This window comes from Electrophorus electricus, unplaced genomic scaffold, assembly GCF_041902795.1.
Source record: "Electrophorus electricus isolate QZ-2024a unplaced genomic scaffold, ASM4190279v1 Scaffold116, whole genome shotgun sequence".
Taxonomy (NCBI): Eukaryota; Metazoa; Chordata; class Actinopteri; order Gymnotiformes; family Gymnotidae; genus Electrophorus; species Electrophorus electricus.
This window is the reverse complement of record NW_027658398.1, coordinates 112,501-125,000: the sequence shown is the minus strand read 5'-3', so window position 1 is coordinate 125,000 and position 12,500 is coordinate 112,501. Positions and strand designations below refer to the sequence as shown.

General features: G+C 58.8%; 3 non-coding genes across 3 annotated transcripts in view; all 3 read right to left on the bottom strand.

The window, feature by feature from the left end:
* LOC145654077 (28S ribosomal RNA) overlaps positions 1-464 on the bottom strand; it is a 4,149-nt gene extending 3,685 nt beyond the window's left edge. The window contains exon 1 of the ribosomal RNA XR_014120308.1: positions 1-464. This exon is cut by the window's left edge and continues 3,685 nt beyond it. This is a non-coding gene — a ribosomal RNA (28S ribosomal RNA).
* A 616-nt stretch (positions 465-1,080) lies between these two features.
* LOC145654051 (5.8S ribosomal RNA) lies at positions 1,081-1,234 on the bottom strand. Its single transcript, XR_014120282.1, has one exon. It is a non-coding gene; the product is annotated as a 5.8S ribosomal RNA (ribosomal RNA).
* Positions 1,235-2,116: 882 nt separating this feature from the next.
* On the bottom strand, positions 2,117-3,955 carry LOC145654061 (18S ribosomal RNA). The gene has a single exon (XR_014120292.1). It is a non-coding gene; the product is annotated as an 18S ribosomal RNA (ribosomal RNA).
* Between the last annotated feature and the right edge of the window lie 8,545 nt (positions 3,956-12,500).

The following is a 12,500-nucleotide window of genomic DNA, read 5'->3' as shown; positions in this document are numbered from 1 at the left end:
CCCGGGCAGACTGTGCGGACCCCACCCGTTTACCTCTTAACGGTTTCACGCCCTGTTGAACTCTCTCTTCAAAGTTCTTTTCAACTTTCCCTTACGGTACTTGTTCGCTATCGGTCTCGTGCCGGTATTTAGCCTTAGATGGAGTTTACCACCCACTTTGGGCTGCATTCCCAAGCAACCCGACTCCGAGAAGACCGCTACCCTGGCGGGGCTGGGGCCATTTACCGGCCTCACACCGTCCACGGGCTGAGCCTCCATCAGAAGGACTCAGGCCCCCGGCCCGCGCCAGGAAGAAAACAGACTTCCATACGCCACAATTCCCCTCGCCCGCACCCGGACGGGGGATTCAGCGCTGGGCTCTTCCCTCTTCGCTCGCCGCTACTGAGGGAATCCTTGTTAGTTTCTTTTCCTCCGCTTAGTAATATGCTTAAATTCAGCGGGTTGTCTCGTCTGATCTGAGGTCGCTCCCGAGTTCGCTCTGGAGGGTTGCCCAGAAGCGTGAACACCGCCGGGTTAGGGGACGAGTCCCTTTTCACCCGGGCTAACGAGGACACAGGTCGGGACGTCACGGACGTGCCACGGACAGGTCGGCCCGTAAGGAAAACGCCAGAGGCAGAGCCACCCGAACCCCGACCCCCCCACCCCCCCCACCGGGGGAGGGGGGGGGGGAACGCATGTAACAACAACCTCCCTCCGCTCGCGCACGTAACGGAACAGAACAGACACCTTTCCGTGATCCGCCTGCGCAGGGGGTGAGAAAAGAAGCGAAAACGTGGGCAGCCAAAGCGGAGAGAACCCACCGGCAGCCACGCTCGCTTCTTTCTCGGGCGCAGGGGACCACGTTCCTGGCCAGGCCAGGAGCGGAGCCGAAACGAACCGAAACGAACCGAAGCGGGGGAGGAGAAGCTTGTGCACGGAGAACGGGCACTCAACCGCAGCGAACCCGCCGACCGGATCTCACCGAGACAGCGACCGGGAACCGTCTGCTTTTAGGAAGACGGAGGCCAGGGGGCACCCCCCCACCTACGAACCTCCAACCGCGGTCCCGCCTGAGAAGGCAGGTCCGACAGATAGGAATAGCGACCCTCAGACAGGCGTAGCCCCGGGATGGACCCGGGGCCGCAATGTGCGTTCGAAATGTCGATGATCAATGTGTCCTGCAATTCACATTAGTTCTCGCAGCTGGCTGCGTTCTTCATCGACGCACGAGCCAAGTGATCCACCGCTAAGAGTTGTACTCTTTTATTTCAGGCTCAGTTTAGGTCTTTCACCACGACTACAAAGACAGGTTTAAAAGGTTTCACCAACCGGTCAGGCGCCCCCGTCTGCGAGTGTTGAAACGGGCGCGGGGTTGCGCTTTGCCCACACGCCCCACGTGGCAGACGAGTCAGTCTTTGAACCGCGGCCCTCCGCGCCCGCCCCGTCCGACCCCTCGAAAGGGGTGGAACTCACGTAGCGTGGGCCAAGCCCTAGGTACCTGCCGGGGGTCCCCCTGAGACTCCTTTCTGAGAGAGAGAAGCAGGGGAACCGGCTGCGCCACCCACCACCACCACGCCCCAGGACGCCGGTGGGCGGACGAACACAGGAAGGGCCATGGCCTGCCCCACGAGGAGCAGCGCTCGCAACCCCCCCCGGAAAGTCCGCTCGTCAGCGAGCAAGGGGACGGGGATGAATGACAAGGACAACAAAATAGGAAAACCCCTCGCGGTGGACGGAGGCAGCGGCCGTGCGAGCGAGAGGGAGGGCGCGGGACGGACCCGTACGACCCGCTCGACTCGCAGGCGCTTCTCCTGCCGGCAAGGTGAGGGGAAACCGGCCTTCGCCCGACGAGCGGGGACGCCGAGTTTTTTGAACGACGCGTCTCTCGCGCTGGAACCCAGAGAATACCGGGGCCTGCGGGGGGGGGGTGCTGAAGGACGACGCGGAGGAAGAGGCGGAGGACGAGGAAGGGGTGGGAGGGACTAGGCTCCTCCTTTATGCCTTCTGTCCAGCCTGACCTGCAAGCGACCACGTGTAACAGCAACCCCGAAGACCCTTTCGACCCTGGGCCCCGACGCGGGGGGACGGCGAAGTCGAGGGGGTCGGGAGAGGAGGCACGCCGGACAGCGTTACCCGTTAATGATCCTTTCGCAGGTTCACCTACGAAAACCTTGTTACGACTTTTACTTCCTCTAGATAGTCAAGTTTGATCGACTTCTCGGCGCTCCGCCAAGGCCCGCGAGGAGCCCCGGCGGGGCCGATCCGAGGACCTCACTAAACCATCCGATCGGTAGTAGCGACGGGCGGTGTGTACAAAGGGCAGGGACTTAATCAACGCGAGCTTATGACCCGCGCTTACTGGGAATTCCTCGTTCATGGGGAATAATTGCAATCCCCAGTCCCCATCACGAATGGGGTTCAGCGGATTACCCGCACCTCTCGGTGTAGGGTAGGCACACGCTGATCCAACCATTGTGGCGCGCGTGCAGCCCCGGACATCTAAGGGCATCACAGACCTGTTATTGCTCCATCTCGCGTGGCTGAACGCCACTTGTCCCTCTAAGAAGTTTGACGCCGACCGCGGAGGGCCGCGTAACTATTTAGCATGCCGGAGTCTCGTTCGTTATCGGAATTAACCAGACAAATCGCTCCACCAACTAAGAACGGCCATGCACCACCACCCACAGAATCGAGAAAGAGCTATCAATCTGTCAATCCTTTCCGTGTCCGGGCCGGGTGAGGTTTCCCGTGTTGAGTCAAATTAAGCCGCAGGCTCCACTCCTGGTGGTGCCCTTCCGTCAATTCCTTTAAGTTTCAGCTTTGCAACCATACTCCCCCCGGAACCCACAGACTCGTGGTTTCCCTCACGCTGCCCGGCGGGTCATGGGAATAACGCCGCCGGATCGCGGGTCGGCATAGTTTACGGTCGGAACTACGACGGTATCTGATCGTCTTCGAACCTCCGACTTTCGTTCTTGATTAATGAAAACATTCTTGGCAAATGCTTTCGCTTTCGTCCGTCTTGCGCCGGTCCAAGAATTTCACCTCTAGCGGCGCAATACGAATGCCCCCGGCCGTCCCTCTTAATCATGGCCCTGGTTCAGGAAACCCACAAAATAGAACCGGAGTCCTATTCCATTATTCCTAGCTCAGGTATTCAGGCGAGAAGCGGGCCCGCTTTGAACACTCTAATTTTTTCAAAGTAAACGCTCCGAGCCCCGTCCGGACACCCAGCCAAGGGCATCCGGGGGGCACCGGGAGACAGGGTCTGAGACAGGCGGTGGCACGCCTCGCGGCGGACCGCCAGCCCACTCCCGACATCCAACTACGAGCTTTTTAACTGCAGCAACTTTAATATACGCTATTGGAGCTGGAATTACCGCGGCTGCTGGCACCAGACTTGCCCTCCAATGGGTCCTCACCCATGGGTTTAGGATACGCTCATTCCGATTACAGGGCCTCGAAAGAGACCTGTATCGTTATTTTTCGTCACTACCTCCCCGTGTCGGGAATGGGTAATTTGCGCGCCTGCTGCCTTCCTTGGATGTGGTAGCCGTTTCTCAGGCTCCCTCTCCGGAATCGAACCCTGATTCCCCGTTACCCGTGGTCACCATGGTAGCCGACTATGGTACCATCGAAAGTTGATAGGGCAGACATTCGAATGAGACGTCGCCGCCGCGGAGGGCGCGCGATCGGCCCGAGGTTATCTAGAGTCACCAAAGCGGCCGGGGGGCCCGAGCCCCCCGGATGGGTTTTGGGTCTGATAAATGCACGCATCCCCCGAAGGGTCAGCGCTCGTTTGCATGTATTAGCTCTAGAATTACCACAGTTATCCGAGTAACGTGTGGAGCGATCAAAGGAACCATAACTGATTTAATGAGCCATTCGCAGTTTCACTGTACCGGCCGTGTGCACTTAGACCTGCATGGCTTAATCTTTGAGACAAGCATATGTTACTGGCAGGATCAACCAGGTAGTTTGCACCGTGGTCTGGGATGAACCACGAGTGACATCCGCCTCCCCTTCCGGGGGCTAGGAAGCAGCGGGTTGTAAGTGCGTGCGCCGTCAGGTCCAGACGCCATACAGGGCTACCCAGGACAGCTTCCGCGGCCAGTGTAAACGTGCTCGCGCACCGCCCTCTGGCCTTCGGACGCCGACCTCTCACCTTGATGCAAAGCTGTCCCATCCGGTCATGCCCGCACCGTACCCCGTCCACCTCCTCCGGAGGTGCGGACGGCCGACTCCAGGTGCTTTCGGCGTTCCCTCTCTTCACGCCGTTTTGATTTTCGTGGGCCGCTGGTGGGGGGACAAGGGAAAGACCTCGTCGAATTCCCTCCCCCCTAGCCTCGCTCAACCTACGTTTCGTGATGTAACCAAGAAGAGTGATTCGTGGGCCCAGGTAGTTTTGAAGAGGAGGCCAACAAAGCAGGGCACTCCCTTCCTCCCAAACCACAGACACCAGTATAGGACAACTGAGTAGACAGACTGGCCGTCTGAGTCTCCCCCAGAGAGTTCTGGGATGGGTTACAAATAACCCCCACCCCCCATCAGAGGCTTGACCCGCTAGAACCAGGGAGGATCTGTCAAAACCGCTCTCCACATCAGAAGTTCTGGATCAGCCGGGGCTGGTCGGCAGACGTCCACCTAAGGCCGTGGCCTAACCCCGTGTGGGGGGATAGCGCTCGCACCCGTACACGTGGACACCCGCTCGTCAAATGGCTGGCTCCTCACTTACCGTAGGGGGAATGGTTTGCCTACCCCTGGCGGGTCTGGTACTCCACTCTACCAAACAAGGAAGCAACACACCAATAGACCCCTGCAACACCGGGCAGCTTTGGGCAGTGTCACTACACTCCTCCTTGTTCTTCACGTTCCTTCCGTGGTGATTTTTTTTTTTTTTTCGTGGCCATTGCCGTGCATGGCTTCCCCATCGCTTTGCATGCTCTCCATTGCCTCGTGCTGCTTCACCATTGGTCTCACCTGGAGACCGAAGCCGCTCTCCCAGTAACCCGATGGTACCTGGCCAGAAAACCCCGTGCCCGATTTCATCTAGGACAAGGGCCAAACCACAGACCGTGCCCGTCCAGGGTCAACCCCTGGTCGGACAGGCCTGGTGGGTCGATACCATGGATGTGGCAGGCCGACGAGAATCCACTGGTACATTTACAAACACGCCCACCCTGGTGGCATGGCTGTACGACCCATCGTCGAAGCACGCTGCGGCGGACTGAGCCATTGGATCCAGTTGCCTGGGCGTACACTCAGCCCAACAGACGCACTCGGGTCGGGGAGAGCAAAGCAGACTGTGTGCCTGGATGTGCCCACTTCCATAGGGGAATCGGCATGATGGTTCACTTAACCCGAGGAGGGCTCCCCTCGCGGGATAAGCACCCCCCTCGGGGGATGGGGGGGGGGGGGGGGCATCCAGAGCACACCACTTTCCGGTAGGGGACAGGCGTTTGATCATGTGTCCGAGGGAGAGCTCCCCTTGCCGGCCGAACACCCCTCGGACTCCCCTTGGGCTTCCAGAGAACGCCACTGGATGAATTTAGTGCTTGGACCCCATTGATTCTCTTTGCTCTCCCATATACCCGACGGGACCTATTTGCAAAACCCCGTGCCAACCAGACCTCCAGGAAGGGGGCTGGCGGCTAACCATGCCCAGCAGGGTGCACCCTGGTCGGACACTTTGGGAGGGTCGAGAGCCTGGAAGTGCCACCCGGGGGAGTAATTCTGATTTCCGTTTTAATGCACTCAGGGACAGCCCGAGGACCTCTGTAGTGCACCTGAGGCGGACTGAGCCGTCGGGTCCAGGGGTCTGGAGTTCGGAACCTCCAGGGTTCACCTGGCTGTTCTCTTAGCCCGGCAGGGTGCACCCTGGTCGGACACTTCGGGAGGGTCGAGAGCCTGGATGTGCCACCCCGACGAGTAATGAGTTTTCCCTTCGTATCTCTTCCGGACCAGGTCCGATTCGCACGAAACTCGCTGGGCATGGCCAGGAGCGCCCCCTGCTGCCCACGCCACCGTCCCCGCGCTTCTACTCCCGAGGGCCGAGGAGACAGCGAAGCGTGGGTCGGGTCGCCTGCTTCCAGGGTCTCCCTGGTACTCTCCAGTCTCCCGAGTCCATCGGGTCCGACCTCGTATTTTTAGCCCAGACGGGGAATGAGAAAGGGGCCCCCGACCGCCCGAGGGCGGGCGCTCGCTTCTCAGCCTAGGAACGTCCGATTCCCACGAAACTTTTACGCCAGACGTTCCTGGCAGCGAGCGCGTTCAAAGGTGACCCGCGCTGCTTCTCTCCTCCCAAGGGCCGAAGAGATATTCGTCTTCAAACCCGACCGGCCCTGTGTTTGCCGCCCCGGCGGTTTTAAAAAATCATAGCGTAAAAACGGTGGGTGCGCTTCGCCTGCCGCTTGGACAGCGTTAAACGGCAGCCCCGGCTCTTTCCAAAGGGCCCTCAACCGACTTTCTGCTCCCAAGGAGCCCAGAGATATGAAACCGATAAATCAAAACCCCGTGCCAACCAGACCTCCAGGAAGGGGGCTGGCGGCTAACCATGCCCGGCAGGGTGCACCCTGGTCGGACGCTTTGGGAGGGTCGAGAGCCTGGATGTGCCACCCCGACGAGTAATGAGTTTTCCCTTCGTATCTCTTCCGGACCAGGTCCGATTCGCACGAAACTCGCTGGGCATGGCCAGGAGCGCCCCCTGCTGCCCACGCCACCGTCCCCGCGCTTCTACTCCCGAGGGCCGAGGAGACAGCGAAGCGTGGGTCGGGTCGCCTGCTTCCAGGGTCTCCCTGGTACTCTCCAGTCTCCCGAGTCCATCGGGTCCGACCTCGTATTTTTAGCCCAGACGGGGAATGAGAAAGGGGCCCCCGACCGCCCGAGGGCGGGCGCTCGCTTCTCAGCCTAGGAACGTCCGATTCCCACGAAACTTTTACGCCAGACGTTCCTGGCAGCGAGCGCGTTCAAAGGTGACCCGCGCTGCTTCTCTCCTCCCAAGGGCCGAAGAGATATTCGTCTTCAAACCCGACCGGCCCTGTGTTTGCCGCCCCGGCGGTTTTAAAAAATCATAGCGTAAAAACGGTGGGTGCGCTTCGCCTGCCGCTTGGACAGCGTTAAACGGCAGCCCCGGCTCTTTCCAAAGGGCCCTCAACCGACTTTCTGCTCCCAAGGAGCCCAGAGATATGAAACCGATAAATCAAAACCCCGTGCCAACCAGACCTCCAGGAAGGGGGCTGGCGGCTAACCATGCCCGGCAGGGTGCACCCTGGTCGGACGCTTTGGGAGGGTCGAGAGCCTGGATGTGCCACCCCGACGAGTAATGAGTTTTCCCTTCGTATCTCTTCCGGACCAGGTCCGATTCGCACGAAACTCGCTGGGCATGGCCAGGAGCGCCCCCTGCTGCCCACGCCACCGTCCCCGCGCTTCTACTCCCGAGGGCCGAGGAGACAGCGAAGCGTGGGTCGGGTCGCCTGCTTCCAGGGTCTCCCTGGTACTCTCCAGTCTCCCGAGTCCATCGGGTCCGACCTCGTATTTTTAGCCCAGACGGGGAATGAGAAAGGGGCCCCCGACCGCCCGAGGGCGGGCGCTCGCTTCTCAGCCTAGGAACGTCCGATTCCCACGAAACTTTTACGCCAGACGTTCCTGGCAGCGAGCGCGTTCAAAGGTGACCCGCGCTGCTTCTCTCCTCCCAAGGGCCGAAGAGATATTCGTCTTCAAACCCGACCGGCCCTGTGTTTGCCGCCCCGGCGGTTTTAAAAAATCATAGCGTAAAAACGGTGGGTGCGCTTCGCCTGCCGCTTGGACAGCGTTAAACGGCAGCCCCGGCTCTTTCCAAAGGGCCCTCAACCGACTTTCTGCTCCCAAGGAGCCCAGAGATATGAAACCGATAAATCAAAACCCCGTGCCAACCAGACCTCCAGGAAGGGGGCTGGCGGCTAACCATGCCCGGCAGGGTGCACCCTGGTCGGACGCTTTGGGAGGGTCGAGAGCCTGGATGTGCCACCCCGACGAGTAATGAGTTTTCCCTTCGTATCTCTTCCGGACCAGGTCCGATTCGCACGAAACTCGCTGGGCATGGCCAGGAGCGCCCCCTGCTGCCCACGCCACCGTCCCCGCGCTTCTACTCCCGAGGGCCGAGGAGACAGCGAAGCGTGGGTCGGGTCGCCTGCTTCCAGGGTCTCCCTGGTACTCTCCAGTCTCCCGAGTCCATCGGGTCCGACCTCGTATTTTTAGCCCAGACGGGGAATGAGAAAGGGGCCCCCGACCGCCCGAGGGCGGGCGCTCGCTTCTCAGCCTAGGAACGTCCGATTCCCACGAAACTTTTACGCCAGACGTTCCTGGCAGCGAGCGCGTTCAAAGGTGACCCGCGCTGCTTCTCTCCTCCCAAGGGCCGAAGAGATATTCGTCTTCAAACCCGACCGGCCCTGTGTTTGCCGCCCCGGCGGTTTTAAAAAATCATAGCGTAAAAACGGTGGGTGCGCTTCGCCTGCCGCTTGGACAGCGTTAAACGGCAGCCCCGGCTCTTTCCAAAGGGCCCTCAACCGACTTTCTGCTCCCAAGGAGCCCAGAGATATGAAACCGATAAATCAAAACCCCGTGCCAACCAGACCTCCAGGAAGGGGGCTGGCGGCTAACCATGCCCGGCAGGGTGCACCCTGGTCGGACGCTTTGGGAGGGTCGAGAGCCTGGATGTGCCACCCCGACGAGTAATGAGTTTTCCCTTCGTATCTCTTCCGGACCAGGTCCGATTCGCACGAAACTCGCTGGGCATGGCCAGGAGCGCCCCCTGCTGCCCACGCCACCGTCCCCGCGCTTCTACTCCCGAGGGCCGAGGAGACAGCGAAGCGTGGGTCGGGTCGCCTGCTTCCAGGGTCTCCCTGGTACTCTCCAGTCTCCCGAGTCCATCGGGTCCGACCTCGTATTTTTAGCCCAGACGGGGAATGAGAAAGGGGCCCCCGACCGCCCGAGGGCGGGCGCTCGCTTCTCAGCCTAGGAACGTCCGATTCCCACGAAACTTTTACGCCAGACGTTCCTGGCAGCGAGCGCGTTCAAAGGTGACCCGCGCTGCTTCTCTCCTCCCAAGGGCCGAAGAGATATTCGTCTTCAAACCCGACCGGCCCTGTGTTTGCCGCCCCGGCGGTTTTAAAAAATCATAGCGTAAAAACGGTGGGTGCGCTTCGCCTGCCGCTTGGACAGCGTTAAACGGCAGCCCCGGCTCTTTCCAAAGGGCCCTCAACCGACTTTCTGCTCCCAAGGAGCCCAGAGATATGAAACCGATAAATCAAAACCCCGTGCCAACCAGACCTCCAGGAAGGGGGCTGGCGGCTAACCATGCCCGGCAGGGTGCACCCTGGTCGGACGCTTTGGGAGGGTCGAGAGCCTGGATGTGCCACCCCGACGAGTAATGAGTTTTCCCTTCGTATCTCTTCCGGACCAGGTCCGATTCGCACGAAACTCGCTGGGCATGGCCAGGAGCGCCCCCTGCTGCCCACGCCACCGTCCCCGCGCTTCTACTCCCGAGGGCCGAGGAGACAGCGAAGCGTGGGTCGGGTCGCCTGCTTCCAGGGTCTCCCTGGTACTCTCCAGTCTCCCGAGTCCATCGGGTCCGACCTCGTATTTTTAGCCCAGACGGGGAATGAGAAAGGGGCCCCCGACCGCCCGAGGGCGGGCGCTCGCTTCTCAGCCTAGGAACGTCCGATTCCCACGAAACTTTTACGCCAGACGTTCCTGGCAGCGAGCGCGTTCAAAGGTGACCCGCGCTGCTTCTCTCCTCCCAAGGGCCGAAGAGATATTCGTCTTCAAACCCGACCGGCCCTGTGTTTGCCGCCCCGGCGGTTTTAAAAAATCATAGCGTAAAAACGGTGGGTGCGCTTCGCCTGCCGCTTGGACAGCGTTAAACGGCAGCCCCGGCTCTTTCCAAAGGGCCCTCAACCGACTTTCTGCTCCCAAGGAGCCCAGAGATATGAAACCGAAAAATCAAAACCCCGTGCCAACCAGACCTCCAGGAAGGGGGCTGGCGGCTAACCATGCCCGGCAGGGTGCACCCTGGTCGGACGCTTTGGGAGGGTCGAGAGCCTGGATGTGCCACCCCGACGAGTAATGAGTTTTCCCTTCGTATCTCTTCCGGACCAGGTCCGATTCGCACGAAACTCGCTGGGCATGGCCAGGAGCGCCCCCTGCTGCCCACGCCACCGTCCCCGCGCTTCTACTCCCGAGGGCCGAGGAGACAGCGAAGCGTGGGTCGGGTCGCCTGCTTCCAGGGTCTCCCTGGTACTCTCCAGTCTCCCGAGTCCATCGGGTCTGACCTCGTATTTTTAGCCCAGACGGGGAATGAGAAAGGGGCCCCCGACCGCCCGAGGGCGGGCGCTCGCTTCTCAGCCTAGGAACGTCCGATTCCCACGAAACTTTTACGCCAGACGTTCCTGGCAGCGAGCGCGTTCAAAGGTGACCCGCGCTGCTTCTCTCCTCCCAAGGGCCGAAGAGATATTCGTCTTCAAACCCGACCGGCCCTGTGTTTGCCGCCCCGGCGGTTTTAAAAAATCATAGCGTAAAAACGGTGGGTGCGCTTCGCCTGCCGCTTGGACAGCGTTAAACGGCAGCCCCGGCTCTTTCCAAAGGGCCCTCAACCGACTTTCTGCTCCCAAGGAGCCCAGAGATATGAAACCGAAAAATCAAAACCCCGTGCCAACCAGACCTCCAGGAAGGGGGCTGGCGGCTAACCATGCCCGGCAGGGTGCACCCTGGTCGGACGCTTTGGGAGGGTCGAGAGCCTGGATGTGCCACCCCGACGAGTAATGAGTTTTCCCTTCGTATCTCTTCCGGACCAGGTCCGATTCGCACGAAACTCGCTGGGCATGGCCAGGAGCGCCCCCTGCTGCCCAGGCCTGGCTCTGGGCCTGGGCACACTTCATTCACTTTGTACCTTTAAATCATACTACTACTACCACCAGACTTCCAGGCCCAAGAGGTCAAACACAGTCATGCCCAGCAAAGTAGCTCTGGGCCTGGGCACACTTCATTCACTTTGTACCTTTAAATCATACTACTACTACCACCAGACTTCCAGGCCCAAGAGGTCAAACACATTCATGCCCAGCAAAGTAGCTCTGGGCCTGGGCACACTTCAATCACTTTGTGCCTTTAAATCATACTACTACTACCAGACTTCCAGGCCCAAGAGGTCAAACACAGTCATGCCCAGCAAAGTAGCTCTGGGCCTGGGCACACTTCATTCACTTTGTGCCTTTAAATCATACTACTACTACCACCAGAATTCCAGGGCCAAGAGGTCACACAGTCATACACAGCAAAGTAGCTCTGGGCCTGGGCACACTTCAAGAAGTTTGACCCTTTATATAAGCCTAGAAATAGACTTCCAGGGCCAAGAGGTCAACCACAGTCATGCACAGCAAAGTAGCTCTGGGCCTGGGCACACTTCAATCACTTTGTGCCTTTAAATCATACTACTACTACCACCAGACTTCCAGGCCCAAGAGTTCAAACACATTCATGCCCAGCAAAGTAGCTCTGGGCCTGGGCACACTTCAAGATGTTTGACCCTTTATATAAGCCTAGAAATAGACTTCCAGAGCCAAGAGGTCAAACACAGTCATGCCCAGCAAAGTAGCTCTGGGCCTGGGCACACTTCAATCACTTTGTGCCTTTAAATCATACTACTACTACTACCAGACTTCCAGACCCAAGAGGTCAAACACAGTCATGCCCAGCAAAGTAGCTCTGGGCCTGGGCACACTTCAAGAAGTTTGACCCTTTATATAAGCCTAGAAATAGACTTCCAGGCCCAAGAGGTCAAACACAGTCATGCCCAGCAAAGTAGCTCTGGGCCTGGGCACACTTCAAGATGTTTGACCCTTTATATAAGCCTAGAAATAGACTTCCAGGCCCAAGAGTTCAAACACAGTCATGCACAGCAAAGTAGCTCTGGGCCTGGGCACACTTCATTCACTTTGTACCTTTAAATCATACTACTACTACCACCAGACTTCCAGGCCCAAGAGGTCAAACACATTCATGCCCAGCAAAGTAGCTCTGGGCCTGGGCACACTTCAATCACTTTGTGCCTTTAAATCATACTACTACTACCAGACTTCCAGGCCCAAGAGGTGAAACACAGTCATGCCCAGCAAAGTAGCTCTGGGCCTGGGCACACTTCAAGAAGTTTGACCCTTTATATAAGCCTAGAAATAGACTTCCAGAGCCAAGAGGTCAAACACAGTCATGCCCAGCAAAGTAGCTCTGGGCCTGGGCACACTTCAATCACTTTGTGCCTTTAAATCATACTACTACTACTACCAGACTTCCAGACCCAAGAGGTCAAACACAGTCATGCCCAGCAAAGTAGCTCTGGGCCTGGGCACACTTCAAGAAGTTTGACCCTTTATATAAGCCTAGAAATAGACTTCCAGGCCCAAGAGGTCAAACACAGTCATGCCCAGCAAAGTAGCTCTGGGCCTGGGCACACTTCATTCACTTTGTACCTTTAAATCATACTACTACTA